General features: G+C 34.8%; 1 protein-coding gene across 3 annotated transcripts in view; it reads left to right on the forward strand.

Moving 5' to 3' along the window:
- The first annotated feature begins 3,927 nt into the window (after positions 1–3,927).
- LOC115609097 (sodium channel protein type 2 subunit alpha-like) overlaps positions 3,928–17,577 on the forward strand; it is a 72,496-nt gene continuing 58,846 nt past the window's right edge. For all 3 annotated transcript variants that reach the window (XM_030488824.1, XM_030488825.1, XM_030488826.1), the window contains exons 1-3: positions 3,928–4,159; positions 12,414–12,657; positions 13,232–13,485. The gene's annotated coding sequence lies outside the window, so the exon portion shown is untranslated. The remainder of the gene's footprint in view (positions 4,160–12,413; positions 12,658–13,231; positions 13,486–17,577) is intronic.

Raw genomic sequence — 17,577 nt, forward strand, 5'->3', positions numbered from 1 at the left:
AAGAAAAAATCTTTTTATTGATCATTTATTTTATCATCGTCTGCTGCTAATGATCTTAAACTTAGAAACCTGTGAAACTGAGCACTGTTAGACCACTGACTAAACAGGTATCAGTCTCACATGATGATCTGATTTATTCAAAACGTAGATACACAAGATCCTTACTCTTTCTATATATATACACAAAGTGTGTGCATATATATACTTTATATATCATGTGAGTATTTTTTGACATCCCTAAGCTGTGATTGTTGTGTACATTTTGCTCCACTCCTAATTTATAATTGTGATTGTAGTCATCTGAACGACAGGAAAGTTGTAACTAGAGGTCAGTATTTTAGAAGCACTTAGGCACATATAGAAGGTGGTTGGAGTGGTTTATACTTTGAGATGTATTTTAATTAATTTTTACTAAAAATTTGGAATTACTGGGACAGAGGCCATTTGTGTATGTCCTTCATATTGTTTTCAACAAGACTAGGAGGGGTCTAACTATTATTTAGTAATGTTAATGTTAAAATAATTTTGTTATAGCTGAAAGCTACAACCGTTAAAGTACAGACTGCTGATCACATATCTTTTTCATGACATTATTATGTATATCTTAAAGCAAATAATTTTTCAGATAGTATGCTCTGTGGCCTGTTAAAATATCTAACCATCAAAGGCTTCACTTATTGTGAAGTCGTTATACTTTTAAGTGGCCATATACAGAGAAAATTTTGTGTTATTACTGGTGATACAGGGAAGACATGGACTTGAGGCATATCCTCAGGCCCCTCTTTATCCCAAGAAATTCTGCAGTTCTGTTCTATAGCATTTGACTGCTTGCCACATTTGTATTTTCTTTCCCAGCTTTGAAATTCCACGTGTAACCCACAAGTTTTTGAATAAAAAGAACTGTAGAAACTCCTTTGCAAGTTGAGTCTGCCACTGATCTTCCTTAAATGTTAGACCAGATTGTTCTATTGCAGTTGAGTGTATTGCCTTCCCTAAATTTTGCTTACCACACTACGCAGCAGTTAAATAAAAATAGATTCCCAAGTAAAAGTGCAGATTATAAGCCAAAAAGCCACTACGTCAGGTCCATGGCTTGTAAATATGCATTAGTAACATTGGTACAAAATTTATTACAAGCAATTTTTTGATTCCTCACTCTAGAGATAAAAGGGAGGAAAAAAGAAAGAAACCAAAGGTTTATACACTGGTATCAGCCAGTCTTGAACTTGAATTAAAGTCAGATCCATCACACTTAGCTAAATACTGCAAGTTAGGTCACTTGCAAAGGCTAATACAGGTAAATGGTTGAAGGAATAGATATGACAGCATGTCTTATATTTTGGTGCCTTTAAGTACATGTTAATGTTCACAAAAGCGCCTGAGAATCACTAAAGAGAATTATTGTCCAAAAATAATGGTATTAACCAAACAAAATACTTGATGTTAAAACTAGCATTGCTGAGAAGTTACATGTGAGCTATGTACAAGGCTTGCCTTTATGTTATGAAACCTCATACAAGGCCTGCATTCATTCATGTTTAACACTTCAAAATCATTTTTCTCTTTGCAACTAAGATACTTCAGCATTTCTGTTTCAGCTGTTTAGTTAAAAGTGACTGAATAGCTTTGCATTTATTCACTCATTACTGAGAGCATAACTGCACCTGGGGCAGGATTCCCAGACAATCGGATTATTTAGAAATGTCAGAGCTTGTCAAGTTATACTTTTAAATGTAATTTCAGAAATGAACTTTCAGTGATGATTCATTAAAAGTTATACTAATAATTTGGATGGAAACAAGTGCCAGGCTGGCATTGTTATAAATTACTTTTGTCAAAGCAGTCTATTTGTGGTTGTCTTTTGAATGACCTCTTCTGATTTTCATATCTGGCAGTCGACTGTTCTGTGGCATCTAGTGAGGCAGAGGAAAGGAGGGAGAGAGATTTTTTACACATGAGCATGTACGCATTTGATATGCATGGTAGGTACCGCATATATCTTTCTTATATTTCCAGAAGAAACAGACTCGACATGTATAACCCACTCCTAACTACAGTGTTATGAGATGATGATTACATTTGGACTATGACATAAAGACTTTCTAAAGAAAACTTCCAAAGACCACTAAGAAAAATTTTTAAGATTAAAATAATAATAATAAAAAAAAAAAAATGCAGCATATAAGCAAGTGAAAGTCCTATCCAAGGACTGGTTTGATTTTCAAAACACAATACGTTTGCAAAACAGTGTTCCTAAGCAGTTTAAAATCAAGGCACCAGCTTCTCTTTATTCTTTGGTTTGCTAAATTAACATAATCCTATGAAAGCAAACCCAATGCTCTAGGGACAATGAACATTTTTTTATTAAAAATACATTCCTTCTTAACTTCTGCAAGTTTGAAAATGTAAATATTAAAATCAAAGGGAGAACAAATCTTTCTTTTTCCCCTTAGAAAAACTGTGCTATATGTTCACAGCCACAAAGTCTCTGAAATAAAAGGGGGGATTTGCTTGAACAGTGTGATCTGGTTCTACAAAAACAAACAAGGAAAGTAATGCGGCTGCATTTGCAAGCTGGGGGCACATCTCTTTTTCTTAGTATACAGAGATTATTCTGTACATACAAAATGCATACATCTGAAAATTTATTTCTCTTTGCTTTATTAGCCAAATTCAGGAATTCGGTATTTATATTTGTCAAGCATGCAGCAAGCTTAACTGAAATTAAAAGGACTACTCACAGATTGATAGAAATGTTTAAGGATTGTGTTTTAAGTATGCTAATTTAAATAGGGATATTTGTATGATGTTAGAGAAAAGGGACATCAGTTGTATGCAGTTGTCACCACTGCTGCTGCTTTGTGTAGTTGTGATTTCGTAGTGGCCATCAGGCTGGATATGTGCTGGCTGCCCTGGTGTCCTTGCATCCAGAACAACGTATGTGACTGGTGGGATAGAGAATGGGGCTGTCTCTAGACACTACTGAAGAGCTACTGAAAGAAAATACAGAAGCTACCAGAGAGCAAAATTTTCGTTGTTTCCTATACTCTTTTTTCTTGTTTTGTGGAATAATGTTTGTTCATTAAATCCCACCTGACTGAACAAAGCCAGTAGGTTGATTTTAAATTAGTTGGGAACTGTAGTGAGCTCTAACCCAAGGCTATGAGTCAATACATTACACACACTTGCTGACATTGCTCAGCATTTCTACATACACAGTGTATTGACATGCAGGACAAAATATGTTGCCTGAAGCACATTATTCACTCAATGCTGTTGTCCATGGACCAGGTGATGCTGGAGCCACTGTCCTCATAATTCTTCTCAGGATGGCCAGAGGAATCCTCAGTAAGCGGATGTAAATTTGCACATGCCCAGGAATGCTGTCTAAGGAAAGACTTTGAGCTGTGCTTTTTACATATGTATTGTACATTTTACACACATAAAAGAAATTAACATGATGCCAAAAATGCATGGTAGTATTTAATGAATAACACAGGTTCATGATACAAATTCAGCATACACAAGTTAGGGGTGAAGTCAGTGTCCATGCTCTGGAATCTTCCCATGGCTTTTTAAAGGAAAGAGCACATTTCAAACTAATTCTCTGCTGAATATATATAGATATCTGGCTTTAAATTTAATCATTTTAAGAAAAAATCTTTAAAATGGTGATTCAATAATCCGTGTGGGTTTGTTGGTCTGTTCTGCTTCTTGCCTGGAGGAACTTACTACACAGGAACTCTCGGATGTGTAGGTCAGAACAAACTGGGATAAAGACGCCTCATAAACTGATGCTTTGTACGTTTTGATTCATTATCTTTACCAGTAGGTGGAGCTGCCACGTTAGGTGCTGCATTTTTTTCACTTCTGCTCCCCCTCCATTCCCCCACCCTTCACCCCCTCCTTCTCCTAATAAGCTGTTTTCTGGTATATGTTGGGTACCATAGAGTGAGACTGAGAACAGGAAGCGGAGGCAGAATCAGAGAGGATTCTGGAAAGGTCTCTGTGTTTTCTTTTTCACTGAGAATACAGAAATTATAAATAATTAGTAAAGCTTTGTGGATGGAAATCTGGACTATTTCAGGAGGAGACATATATTATCACATCATTTTTGGATGCTGGGCTATGCAGTGATTTGTCATTCTCTTTCAATCAGGTAAGCTGGCAAAACATTTCATTGTACCCATAATAAATCTTAGCAATATGATCTTTTCCACATTTTGGAATCAGATTGTACCCTCTGGTTTGCTGTTAAGGAAGAGCAAAAGATGAAATGGGGAATTCAAAGCCATTTTGTACTGTCTGGTTGTGATGATGGTGTGATTTTTTTCATTTAACCTCATTAAATCTGATATCTGGCCTCAGACTCTTAATGTGATGCTGTGATGCAGTAGTCTCACTTGTAAAATCAGATCATTTTATAATGAAGGTATACTAAATTAATTCCTAGCATTTTATAGAAGTGACCTTGTTTCCTAAGAAGAAAAATCTGGTAATATTCAGGCTCAGGAACAGCAGGTCTCATAAGATTCTGATGATCCAGGAATAAAATCTATGTGGTTTGTTACTGTATTTTCAATATACATATTGTATTTGAAGAAATTCCCTTATTGGCTGGATTTTATAAAAGATCTATAAGGAAATTTTTTCTTTCTGTGCCATTTTTTTGCATGGCTGCATGTCTGCGTGTATGAGAGAATGGGCTCACCAACTGTTAATTAATCAAAGGTCCACACTGATGATACAGTTAAAATTTTGTCTGTAATATTACTGTCTTAATTAATATATGCTTCTTAATAGGACTGTTTGAAGAAATCACAAGACTTATTATAATTCTTCATGTTATTGTCCATTTACCTATTGTCTCATTCATTGTTGTCAGTAATTATTAAAGCTGTCAGTTATTGAAGGTAAAAGGAAAATATCAATTGAAGATCACTTTTTGCTATGTGAATTCTGTTTTCAGTAGCGATTATACAGGCACACATTAACATTAAAACTATGTGTTACCATAGTATCAGTTTAGGAATTATTTCTAAGAGAAAACAGTAGAAATAAAAAAATGCCAAAAAATAGGGAGTCCACTATTTACAAATCACCATCTCGGTGCATATAAGAAAAAGAAAGCAGGATTTGGTCTCAGGTGGTACTTAGAGTAGCAAGTGAGGCCTGTACCTGAAGTAGTGATATGAAAAGATAAAGTTTTTAATTTGTATTTTTTATGGTGCCAAATCAATGTGTCTGTGATGTCCTTGTATAACTTCAAAATAAATAAATAATAATAATTATCATGTTTGTTTTTAAAACATACCATGTTTGTGCTTTCCTAATTGATTTGTCAAGAAAACAGTTTCAGGCTTTTTAATTCTAACAGTTTAATATTTAATTTTTGCTCTCTTGCACATCTCCATTTTGGGAGGAAAGATTGTTAAAGTCTAGAATGTGAGCTGCTGCTGTAATTTGAAGCTTTATGGCACCTGTTAAACAGATATGTTGTTTAGCCTTGATATTTATAGAAATTATGCTTGTGTTGTTAGCCTATGTTTTTTCCCTCTAATGAGCAGAAGAGCCCATACTGATTTTCTTCGCTGTGCCAATTAAGCTCTGCATTGTAAAGTTCTGTTTAGCTAATACTAGATGCAAGCAGAGGTAAAGACTTTTAACATTTTCATTGGAGAACATTAAACAATTCCCCTGTGCTCTCTCAGAGTCTGTTGGAGTGGTAGTTTGGTCATTTCCATTTATTATCAGGTAACCTGGAGTGGGGAGGGATGAAGGGAAAGGAGAAAATGTAGAAAGTATGGGGGTTTAAATCAATATCCTGATGACACATCTTGTGTTTTCACCTCTTTTTCTTCATCAGATAGCATTACATTAGTTAATTTGTACCTTATAAAGATTAGACATGGAGATAAATTTTTTTGCCTTCAGAAGAATAAGGATTTTAGAAGCAAAAAGGATGGTGGGATGTAAGATGGAACTTTCTAACTGGTGGTCTGACTGGTCCATTTCCTTCTGCTGCTCATATTCTCAGCCCTATACAATTTGTTATGTGTATGCTATGTATTAATTACATTGCTGGAGTCCCACAACTTTTAATGGATCAGAGACTAGCAGATACTAAGAGAGTTCTTTGTAGAAGGCAAGAAAGGTATGACGTTGTTCTCTAAAGTGCAAATCCTCGCCCTTTTTGCCTATATGTTATTCTTGCCAAAAGGTGACAAATGAAAAAATTGGTTGAACTCTGCCTGATTTAAACCTATTAGGGAAATAAATGCAACTTTCTGATATTTAGTACTTTTATTTGTTAAGATATGTTTGTTGAACTCTGAAAATTACTGTTGAAAATAAGTTTCAGGAAGTTACAGTTACTCTGTTCTTTATCAAGAAATTCTAGTTAGAAGTTAGAAACTTAACTTTCAAAAGTCTAATTAGCTTATTTGCCATTCAGTGTAACTCTTCTATATTTTTTTTTTACCTTATAACTGTTAATCAGTAATATATACTGTTACCATTTGCAGGGAATGTTTTTTTCATCCTCACATGAATAAATGAAAGGTTTAAAATATCATAATAAAATTGATGCTCACTAGCTCAGACTGCTTACAGAACAAATGTACACATTCTGAGCTGTGGCTTTAGTGAGTCCATCAAATCATGCGTCAACGACCATAAAATCCATCTATAGGAAACTGCATCCCCTTCACTGGAAAGCTGCTGATACTCATTACAGCTACTACTCCTGATTAAAAGCTCTGAAGCACATTGCCAGTGGCATCTCTAAATTTGGTATTAACTGCTCTCCCATAGGACCTTGAAATTGGAACAGATATCTTACAACCAGTTCATCTGCTTTCATCAAAATTTTCCTAATGAACAACTGGAATCCCTAGTATATACTGTGATATGTTTTATGACAGAGGGAGTACGGGTAAGAGCAGCTCAGGCAGGGACTCTATTACTTCAAAATAAAAATATAGAGTAGGAGCACCATATGCTCTTGAGTAACCATAATGTGAGCGTACTATCACTGTAATCCTAAACAGGAGTAAGCAAGTTAAATACTAGGTCACAGTAGTATGTGTTCTCTCATTTGTTCATTATCCATCCCAAAACTATTTCTTTCCACAAAAAAGGAAAAAAAAAAAAGAAAAAAAAGCCAGAAGCACCAGCCGACCTATCCCAAAACTAATTTCAAATTATTGCTAAACTTTAAAGTGGTCACCAATCTTTGTAAGGTTTACCTACAAATAAAATACTGTTCATTTACTCTAACAACTAAGACAAATAATGGAATATGTTTTACAGTTAAAAATGCAACCAAAATGTTAAAGTTTAATTAAAGAACTTAAGCTTCTATGAGGCTCTTTCACATGTAAAAACCTTAAGGAAAAGGTTATTTATGCTCAGATTAATTATTTGTCTAGTTATTAATTCTTTATTGCTATTGATTTCTTCTCTACTAACTAGTTTTACTTAGGCGAGTATAATCATAGAGCTACCATGCGCACAGGTCCCTTTTTCAACCTGGAATTGTTTTTCCTGATGCTTCTCTGGGTTCCTGACTTGATCTATCGGTTTGCTGGATGTCAGATATCCTTATCAACTGATCATGTTTTGAAAATGTATATGTTGACTGTGTAGTCCGTATGCAGCAAGTCTGGCACATTCCAGACATATCAATTGCATACATGCTGTATTGTTGAACTACCTGCTCAGCAAAGCTGATGTTTCACATGTGTTGAAGTTGCTACATATGTATAGACCATCCGAACAGCACATAGAGCTGTGCAGGATTTCCTGAATGAAAGTATGAGGGACACTAGTAAATCTGAAAGGATATCACAAATGCCAGTATGGAAAATGGCTGAGAAGAGTATCGGTACTATTGGCTTTGTGATGCCCTTTAGTATTCCCCAGTATAATCACTTAACAGGAAGAAGAATTATGAAGAATTAAAATGAGCAAGGAATAAAAGGAAATTATTTGTTCACAGGAAAAATAGTTCCTTTTATATAGGGCAACATAGCACTATGCGGCCTGGCTACCTATTCATTGAGGAAAAAACTGCCATCATTTCTCAGAAATCATGACCTTTCTCTGGCTGGTAGTCCTGGGATGGGAGTAGAAATTACCTGAACCCATGGAGTCTGAATTTGGGCCAACATGTTCCAGATTTTTGCCTACATTGGTTCAAGTTTCCTTAAAGTCTGCCCTTTCTTTTGTGTAACTATTATCTTTTAATATTTAGACACACTAAGGAATTCCAGATTTATGTTGGTTAAAAATATACTCTCAGAAAACCAAAGTTCTTGGTCTAATTTTAAGTATGTCCAAATAAGAAGTTTTCAGATGTTGAAATGAATGCACTGTTGATGCACTGTCTTAACAACTCTCACTGCCTTCTCAAAAGCCCTTCTCAAAAGCATTTTTATGTCTTATTCATATCTGAAATATATGTGTGGCCATCTTGGAAACCTGAAGGTGAATTTGCTTCTGTTCCACAGAGGATTTTTTTTTCTCAGATGCAGGTAACGTGATACCAACTTGATTTCCTTGAGTACTGAAATTTCTCTGCAGTTACTATTGTTAAGAGCATTTACTTTGAATGTGTATGTGATTGTGCAATGGTTAAGTAAGAAGGATCAAGCTGGTAGACTACCTGATTAGGATAGTAAGCCATGGGAATTAAGAAGCCCTGTATATTTTAGAAAAGTTAACCTAACTCCACAGTGACAGTCAAAGCAAGATATTTTTCACCACAGATAAATAGTTATTTTACTATATATTTGAATGTGTTTTCTATTGAAAAGCACTCTTTAGAGGGAAGGAATTCCCTAAATTTAAACTGTTTCAAAAAATTCGAGTTTCCTGTGCTAACTTCTATGTTAGAGAGAGAGAGCCCTTTCAAATGAGTGAAGGTGTATGCGTTAATGTACCCTATCAAGGAGCAAGACACATTCCACTCATCACAAACAGCTTTGAATCTTTTTCAAAAATTCTGTTTAACTTTATTTTAATGCCCAATCATCTGTAAAACTGGTGTATGACAGATGAAAGCAAAAGTGCTAGGGTTTATGGTAGGAAAGACAATCTATTTATGGTGTTATTTTAGGTCTGAGCAGAATAAACTTCATGGCAGAAATAAGTAGTTAATCTCAAAAGGCCCCAGTAGTCCAATGTCAGATTTAACTGAAAGAGGGCAATCCTCATGTTTACGTTCATTCAGATGAAGTGTCTAAAGAAAAGCCTGTCACTAAATTTAAGGCCAAAAAGTTCATATGAAGAAGCCAGGCCTGAGACACAAGTTCTGACCAAAAACGATATAAAAAAAATTCAACCTGTGTTAGGGAGGAATTTCCTCCTACTGGGTGAATCTGTAACTGAGTATTAAAGGAGACTTCCTGAAAGGTTTTTACTAACAGCTGTTTAAGTTGCTTGCCATGTATTTCCTACATATCAACTTGCTTTAGTTTGTGTTATAATAGGAAGAATACTAAAATTCTAGTAGCTGCTATAACACTAGCTATCATTCTCTAGTGTATATTACTTAAAGTCATAGGTCTCTAATTAGTACAATATTTCATTAATATACTTAAATTTCAGCATTACAAGAGACACCTTTTAAAGGGTGGTAGAACTTGTAACTCATAGGCTTTCCTCCTTTGGATTTATTACATGCAGATAGTGACTAGATCAAAGTCATACTTCCATAATCCATTTGGAAAACATTCCAAATTGAGGGCTTGGTTAAGTTTTATTAGGTACTACCATGATGCCTGAATGAACGCCTTGAAGAAATCATATACATTTTTCATATGCTGTGTTAAACCACAGGTATAAAGCACTCTATTTTCATGCTGACTTTCTGTGCATTTTGCTCCTTGTGTAGTAACGATCATATGCAGTTGAGAATTGTATGTAAGCCTCTCAGCCAGAAGTTCCAATTTTTCCCTTTTGGTTTCCTAGACAACTGTCAAAGTCTAAATACAGTCCATTAATCTCGTGCTATACAAAGTTTGTTCTTTCATGTTTTGTATTGATTAGTTTCTGCGGCTTAGTAAGACTAGGAAAGTAAGTGTTCCAGCTGCATGGTTCTTAATGATTCAGTTAATTTTCTGAGTTCAATTTGTTATTTCTTTTTAGGTTTATAAGCAATATTTTCTGTTACAAATGCATTTTCTTAAGTTTCCATAGAAAAATTTAGAAAAGAGTATTACTTTACAGAGCTTGCTTTTTTTTTTCAAAGCAAAATAGATACTGTGGTGTACTTAGGTATTGCTAAGTGATGTTTTATTGTAACTTCTTTAATACCTCCGCACCAGTGGATACTGGTGTGTGTTCCAATATTTCACTTGATAGCACATTTACATTTTAATTTGAGTACAAAAAAACATTAAGAATTAGTTGAATCTAGATAATGGAGAACATGCAACAAATAATTCTGAATCTGGACAATTAATTTTGTGGATAGCTCTGTCTCTTGTTAATCTAAGACTGGGTTAACATTTTTATAATCACGTAACACTTTAGATGTCCATATGGTTGCCCACAATTTCTGTTCATTGTCTGGCTTTTGTCTCTGCCATGGTATTTCACTTAGCTGAATCCATCACTGGCATATTGTTCTATAAGGGTCTTTTTAAGAGTATCTAATTTCAAATGATGCCATTTCATTTCTAAATCACATTTCAGATGGAATCACACATTTTGCCACAGGTCAATGTGACAATAATATGCAACTATCTTTTCCAGCTCATCATTACACTGAAAGGGATTTCAAGTGCATGAGGATATAGTCTGTAAATTTTTTTGAAGCAATATCATGTCTCAGAGTTTGAAGGATATTCTAACCAGTTTTAAAATAAATGCTGATAGAGGAAGAATGCCATAGAGGAGGAAGAGTTCAGGCAGGAGTCCCACAGGAAAGAATATATACAGTCTGTCCATCAGGAAACACCTCTGACTAGACCTGAGATTTTACCTATGATTCACTCTTGAAAGCTGAATTGGAATAATCTACCCAAATAAAAATTACTTTGGTCAACATGATATCAGCCAAATAATTCTCTATCATCACCTTCAACTATAGTAAAACTCTATAATCCATAAACCTGCCTATGAAAATTTCTAGTGTTGGGGTGAGAAAAAAAGACATTAAAAAACCCCCAAAGTATTTTTTTTAGAGTATTGCAAATATCTGCATTATACAGAAAAAAATGCTAAAAACCATATGACATGAGTTATTAATTGAAATTCTGTAATTAAATTACTCTGCTATGGCCTAGGCCTATTATAAATTCAGGACAAAGGCCTTGCAATTCTGCTAACCTCATTCCTTTGCTGTAACTACCTTGATAACTACTATACTACCATGATGTATAGCATTAGTAGATACAAAGCTGTATCTCCTATGTATTGGAGATATGGCCAGTACAAAGAGACATAAAATATAACAAATAGGGAGGTGGAGTCTAGGTGATAAGCTTACATGTGAAAAAAGGTACTTTGCATTGTGCTATAATTCAAAATACAGATTTATTGAAATACTCTGCACTGGTAGTGTTAATAACAATTTTCACATTAAAGATGAATTCCTCATTTTACATTTTGTAAACTGGCAATATTTTAACAGCTGGATAGAAGTTACACTCCCCTTTTGAAAAACAAATGCATATGAATGCTTAATATAAGTTAAATTAAAATTAAAAGATTACTCTTTTATTAGAAAGTTATAGTATCCCTTTCATGTTATTTTAAAACTTGCAAGCAACAGCGCTTACAGATTTTGCTTATTTGCGCTGTATCTGACCATGAGATCAGATTTCAGCCACAGTGCAACTGCAGAGGCAGAATCCAGATGCACCCAATAGGCAAAGGGATGGGGAAATCCTCTACATACCCCCAGGGAAAGCTACATTCATTGTAAAATATGCATTGGTAAATAAGTATCATTGGTGGCAGTATGAGAGTCATGATCCCCTGAGGTTAGTGCTGGAGACACAGCTTTCAGATGTCTTCAGTGGAGCCTCTCCAGTAGTGACTCACCACAGTAAGTTGTGCTGAATCAGTGTCTTACTCAAAATGACCAGGACTTTGAAAGAGTTTGCTGTTAGCAATTGTTGGCATGACCTTATGTTACGTTATTAAGCAAATAGAAGCTCTAATGGTGGTACCACTTACTTCATCTTTGGAAAAATGTAATTCTAGATTAATAGTAACTGTTAGTAGGTAAATTCTAGGTTAGTTTTTGTAATGCATTTTCTGTAGGAGTTCTTGGAGATCTTCTATCTTTATAAACAAGAGAAGCAGTGGTCTAGTGAAAAGCTTTTGCTTTCTGTTTTCCCACCTTCTGTGTACTCTTTGACCCTTTCTGTGTCTACACAGATTTTTCTTTATTTTATCTACAGGGTTTCTACAGTGGCTGCTCATTCTCACTATATTTGGAGGAAAATATTAAGGGCTGCTATGGCAGGAGCGGAGACCTAAAAGAGAGGGATGTCTTCTTTTTCTTTTCTTCTCTAGGAGTAAGAACAAAATAACAATAACATAAAGAAGTACTAAAAGAGCCAGAGTATTTAGTTCAATCAAGAATAAATGTCTCAAAGACATCTCATCTCTATCTCAATGGCTGAAGACTAAAGTTTGCAATCTGTAAGTAGACTATTTAAATTTAGTGAACTAAATACTCAGTTTATTAAAGCTTTAAAGACTGAGGAAGCCAACACCAACCTTTGGTGAGCTCTTGTAATGATGCAAGATTTAAATTGAAGAAATTGACTTTTTCTGCTACAGATTGCTTGAGGTGGATGAAAAATTTTGTCCACAAAGACAAACATTTATACTGACATTCTCTAAGATAAATGACATGAAGAAGTATCCATATTTTCATGCGAATATAGACTGAATTAACCGCTGTTCCTGATTAAAGACAGTAAATCCAGTGGGGAGTAATGATATATTGTGCAGTTCCGCAAGTGACAAATGAGAACACTCCCATTAGCCTGGGCACTGTTATTCCGTATCTACTAAAGACTGCATTAGTCATATAGAAATCTCAACAAGACCCATTTTTCCCTTTTAATTAAAGCATGCATGTAAAAGAATAAATTGAATTTTTTAACTCATATAGTTTAAAGAATATTCTTTAATGCACTTTTGGTCTGTGTTAGGTTTTGTGGACTAACCCATGTTTCATCCTGCTTTTCCTATATCTCTTTGCTCTTAGGTTGGAAAAATGTACCTCCATGAATATGTAGACTTATCTTTGTCTACCACAACTACTTTTGAGAAGCTTTGGACACAGAAACAAAGAATGAGAGATTCTTGAAGAAACTCCAGTCTTGAAGAAGCTTCAGCTTCCAGGGAGAAACTTTTATTACCATTTCCATTTTCTGCTAGAAATGCAGCCTTTTTATTTTCATGATAGCAAAAGATCCAGTGGCTACTTTCTGAGATTTGGCATTTCTTAGAAAAAGAAAGGTAAGACTATCTTTTCTTCTCAGCCAGAAATAATGTTTCACTTCATAAGATGGCTACTAAATATAGCACTATGTATCTTCACTAAAATACCAGTGAGAAAATGGAGTGATCATCTTTAGTGAAGTCTAGCTGCAGAAATTTGTGTTACAGGTATTGTATCTATTTTTCATTAGAATGTAAGGATCCTTAATGCTGGAAGGTATTTGCAAAATATTAAGCAAATACTGTATTACAACTGGGTTGATGGGCTAAGAAAGAGACCCTTTCTCTTCCTCTTAAACTGCATATGGTTTTCATTTGGCCACGTTCAGGTTTCTCCAATACTTAAGTATTCAGACTTGATCTCTTTTCACACCTTCTCAGGGGCAACTTATGGTGTTAAAGAAAATATAAGGTGGGCCTGCATGTAAAGAATTCCTAGAGGTTTTGATCAGTTTTCATAAATAAATGGGTCAAACGATTTTGGGGGGGGGGGGGGGGTCAAAAACTTGCAGGTATGTATCTGAGAAATCCAGGTTCATTTCTTTACATATCTATTTTTTATTGCTCCATTTTACTACGTACAGCACATGTTGGCCTTGATGTAAGATTCTTAATCCACTATTTCCTCTCCTAAACAGGGGGAAAGAAGAAATAGGAACAAATTAATTCAAAAGTGAATGTAGCAATGAGGTAGAGAGGGAATAGATGATTGTGGAACAGCAGTGGTCACAAACAGGCAAATAAGCAGAGGGAAAGACTATCCATAGCAATGTCTTGGTGAGGAAGAGAGCAGTGTCCAAAGATACCCTCCCAAGAAGCAGCTTCTGGATCTTTCAGGCAGGTCTGAGTTTGCTTTCCAGTCTCTGCTTTGAGTGTTTTCCCATTTGCCTAGTCTTTCACCAGTCAGATTGAACCTCATGCATTATATTCTACCCAGATCTCCAGACTCTTACAGTACTTTCTTTTGTTTAGGTTTAGGTTCTTAAGATTTAGTTAATGTGTTTTGACACCTTATTGCAAGTCATTACTGAGGACATTCAATAAAATTGCATGTAACATCCCTGAAGCACCACATTAGTATCAGTTCATTAATATTTGCTGTATTTACTCTTCTTTGGCCAGGTTTCATCCACCGTGAACTACAATTCATATTCGGCCACTTATCACTACCCCATTCTAAATCCTTTTAAGTAATTTTTTATTAAGGAAATAATATTTCTGTTACATATCCTTTAGTTGATTTCATACTCTCATAACAAGTAAGTATTTTTGTCTTCCATGATTTATTAATTTTACTAATAAATACCTGGTGGTGATTTTGTTATTTTTATTTTGCATAGTTACATACCACTAATGCCTATAGGCTACTGAAGCTGAGTGTACAAATCTAGACAAAAATTATAGTCATTGCTACAGATAAATTACAGTCTAAGGAAAATGACACAATAGATGAGTGATAAATGTTGGAAAGAATGGAAAAAAAGACAACAAACCCTACATATTAGTCAGTTAGGATCTGTAAACAAAAATTATCATAGTTTAAATTAGTAGATTACGGTTTAAAGAGGCAGGTTCTGAGCAGGTGCTAAATGCTGGAGGCTATTTTCAGCTTTGAGGAAGTTCACTCATTTCCTTGAAAATACCAACTTTTGTGGAACGAACATTCAAGGATTCCTTGGCTTAGGACACATGGATATTTTTCACTTGATATCTCTTTAGATATCTGAATTAACTGTGCATTGCATTTTACATTTACCATTTTGAATTACAGCAGTGACAGTTTGGGCTCATTTATTCTTTTTGGAGTTCCGTTTCTTATTCAAATATTTTTAAAGCATTAAAAAATAGTGCAAGGATGCCAGGAAAAACAAGGCAAATGTCAGTTATGAAAAGATAATAATCTGTAACTGTAAAAAAATACTTTAAAGCACTTCAGCACGTAAGGAGATGGGTTTTTCTTTGTGACATTAGCCTCTGTGCACAAATACCATGAGAAATTTAAATAAAAATATTTTATTTTAGATCATTTTCACAATGAAATTGTATTTACCCATCCTTTTGTTTTTAGGAAAAATTGAGTGCAGTATTACCCAATTTGGAATTCGATTATTGTATAGTAACTTAAACATAATTTATATTCACTTCCAGAAAACTAGTACCTGAATTTTGCAAAGCAGCTTCCCAAATACTAAGAGAGGGAGTTAAGATGACTCGCTTCTTTAGACTCTTCCGGCATACCCACCCTCTGTAGTCCTTTCCTCCTTGGGACAGTGGTAGTTTGACTTGGGGTAATTTTCTCACAACATCAGCACACAACAGCTACACTTTTTACTTGTGAAGTGCCATTAGCCCTGTTCTCTCCTAGCATGGGAGCCCCACCTTTTTGATTTGGACAAATATCTTTACTGGCCTAATATGAGCCAGCTAGTCTTATTAACATTAGTGATTTAGAGCAGAGGTTTTAATCCAGGTTTTAGCATCTGAGAGGCTATTGCTGTGCTTGGCGCAGAAGTAGATATTATTCCCAAATTACAGCCTCTCGAATAAAAGATTAGCATAAGAAAAATATGATGGTTGGTCATTTTACAGATTCCATTTGCTATCCTTGCATTTATTCCAACTCTAATCAAATGCATGTTTGTGTGCCAGTGTTTCAGTTTTATGGAATGAAAATCTCAGTAGTCAGCTTTTTCTAGGTTTTAGCATGAAGATAATTCTAATCCAATGTTCTAAAAGAAAAAAAAAAAAAGAAAAAAAAAATCCATAAGAAAAACTGCAAGGTTTGCTATTTCTCTGCCTTGAAAAGTATGCATGTGGACCGTCTCATGCAGAATGCAAATAACCTGTTAGATAACCTGATGATTTTACTAAGTAATCACAGTATCCACCTGGTTCTTACACTGATACTTGCACTTTTACTATTTGTCTGATTTAAGATATCATAAAAATAGGTACCTTCAGGCCACTTCTTCTGGCTTTTTCAGAAACACACAAAACTAATTTGACATCGTTAGCACAGATATTTCACTTTCTGAGTCATCTTCTGTGTAAATGGTGAGAAGATAATTATAGCCAAAAATCAAATTTAACAAGTTATCCATGGACATAATATAATTAACTGAAATATGCGTAAAATTAAGAACATATGGGTACTGTTTATTGCTCAGTATTATTATTCAAAGGAAGAGACTGAAGAAAAACTGGAGAAAGATTTATGGAATGCAGTGCTCAAATATAATTAAATGGATTTATTTGGCAAAACTATGTCTTTAATAAATCAGACCTTACTTTTTTCTAATGAAATCTATAGACTTGTAAATCTTTATACATACAATATCTAGGCCCAAATTATATTTCAAAACTTGAAATCCTTTTTGTTGAACACTATCTGGTTCTGAGGGGCCTGGACCACATGCATTTTTGAGACTATTCTTTTAAAGACTGGGTTTTAACGAAAGTTATTCTGAAATTATTAGATCTACAGAATTCTTTATCTGAATTCTGCCCAGTATCATTCATGTCCTGGCCATTTAGTTACTAGGTAACAAGGAATTGTAAAACCAGTGAAGGAAGAAGAGAGAAGCTATCACTAACAAATGAGTGGTTTATAGTTCAAGGATTGCTAAGAGCTTGTTCAGGGCTCAGTGCAGGGAACAGAATTACTTTTGTTTCTTTGTTCTGTTAAATTGCCATATAGCAACAGTAATCAAATACATATTTGTGGTTGTTCTTTTAAGCTTTGTAATATGAATGAAAATACTTGAAGCATATTTAGTACAGGAAAAACCTTCTTGTGTAATAGCAGCACACAGGAAAGATGTAACTGCACTAGACAGTAGTGGAGGCAGGACTGAAGTGTTGTTTCCAACTTGTGAAGAAGAACACTTTTTTAAAGGATGTTTTATGACTGTCTGAGAAATACCATGAAACCCCAAGTCTGCTAATATTACTTTTCCTAGTCATTCATTAGCCCCTTTGTGGACTTCTAGCAATACAAACACATATATTTCTAGTGAGGACAATGTATTTTGTTACAGCATTTGTAATTATAACTGTTAACAGATGAAAAGCAGCCTACACAAATGCACTGAACATAAAGGCAGACCCATG

Source organism: Strigops habroptila, chromosome 5 (assembly GCF_004027225.2).
Source record: "Strigops habroptila isolate Jane chromosome 5, bStrHab1.2.pri, whole genome shotgun sequence".
Classification (NCBI taxonomy): Eukaryota; Metazoa; Chordata; class Aves; order Psittaciformes; family Psittacidae; genus Strigops; species Strigops habroptila.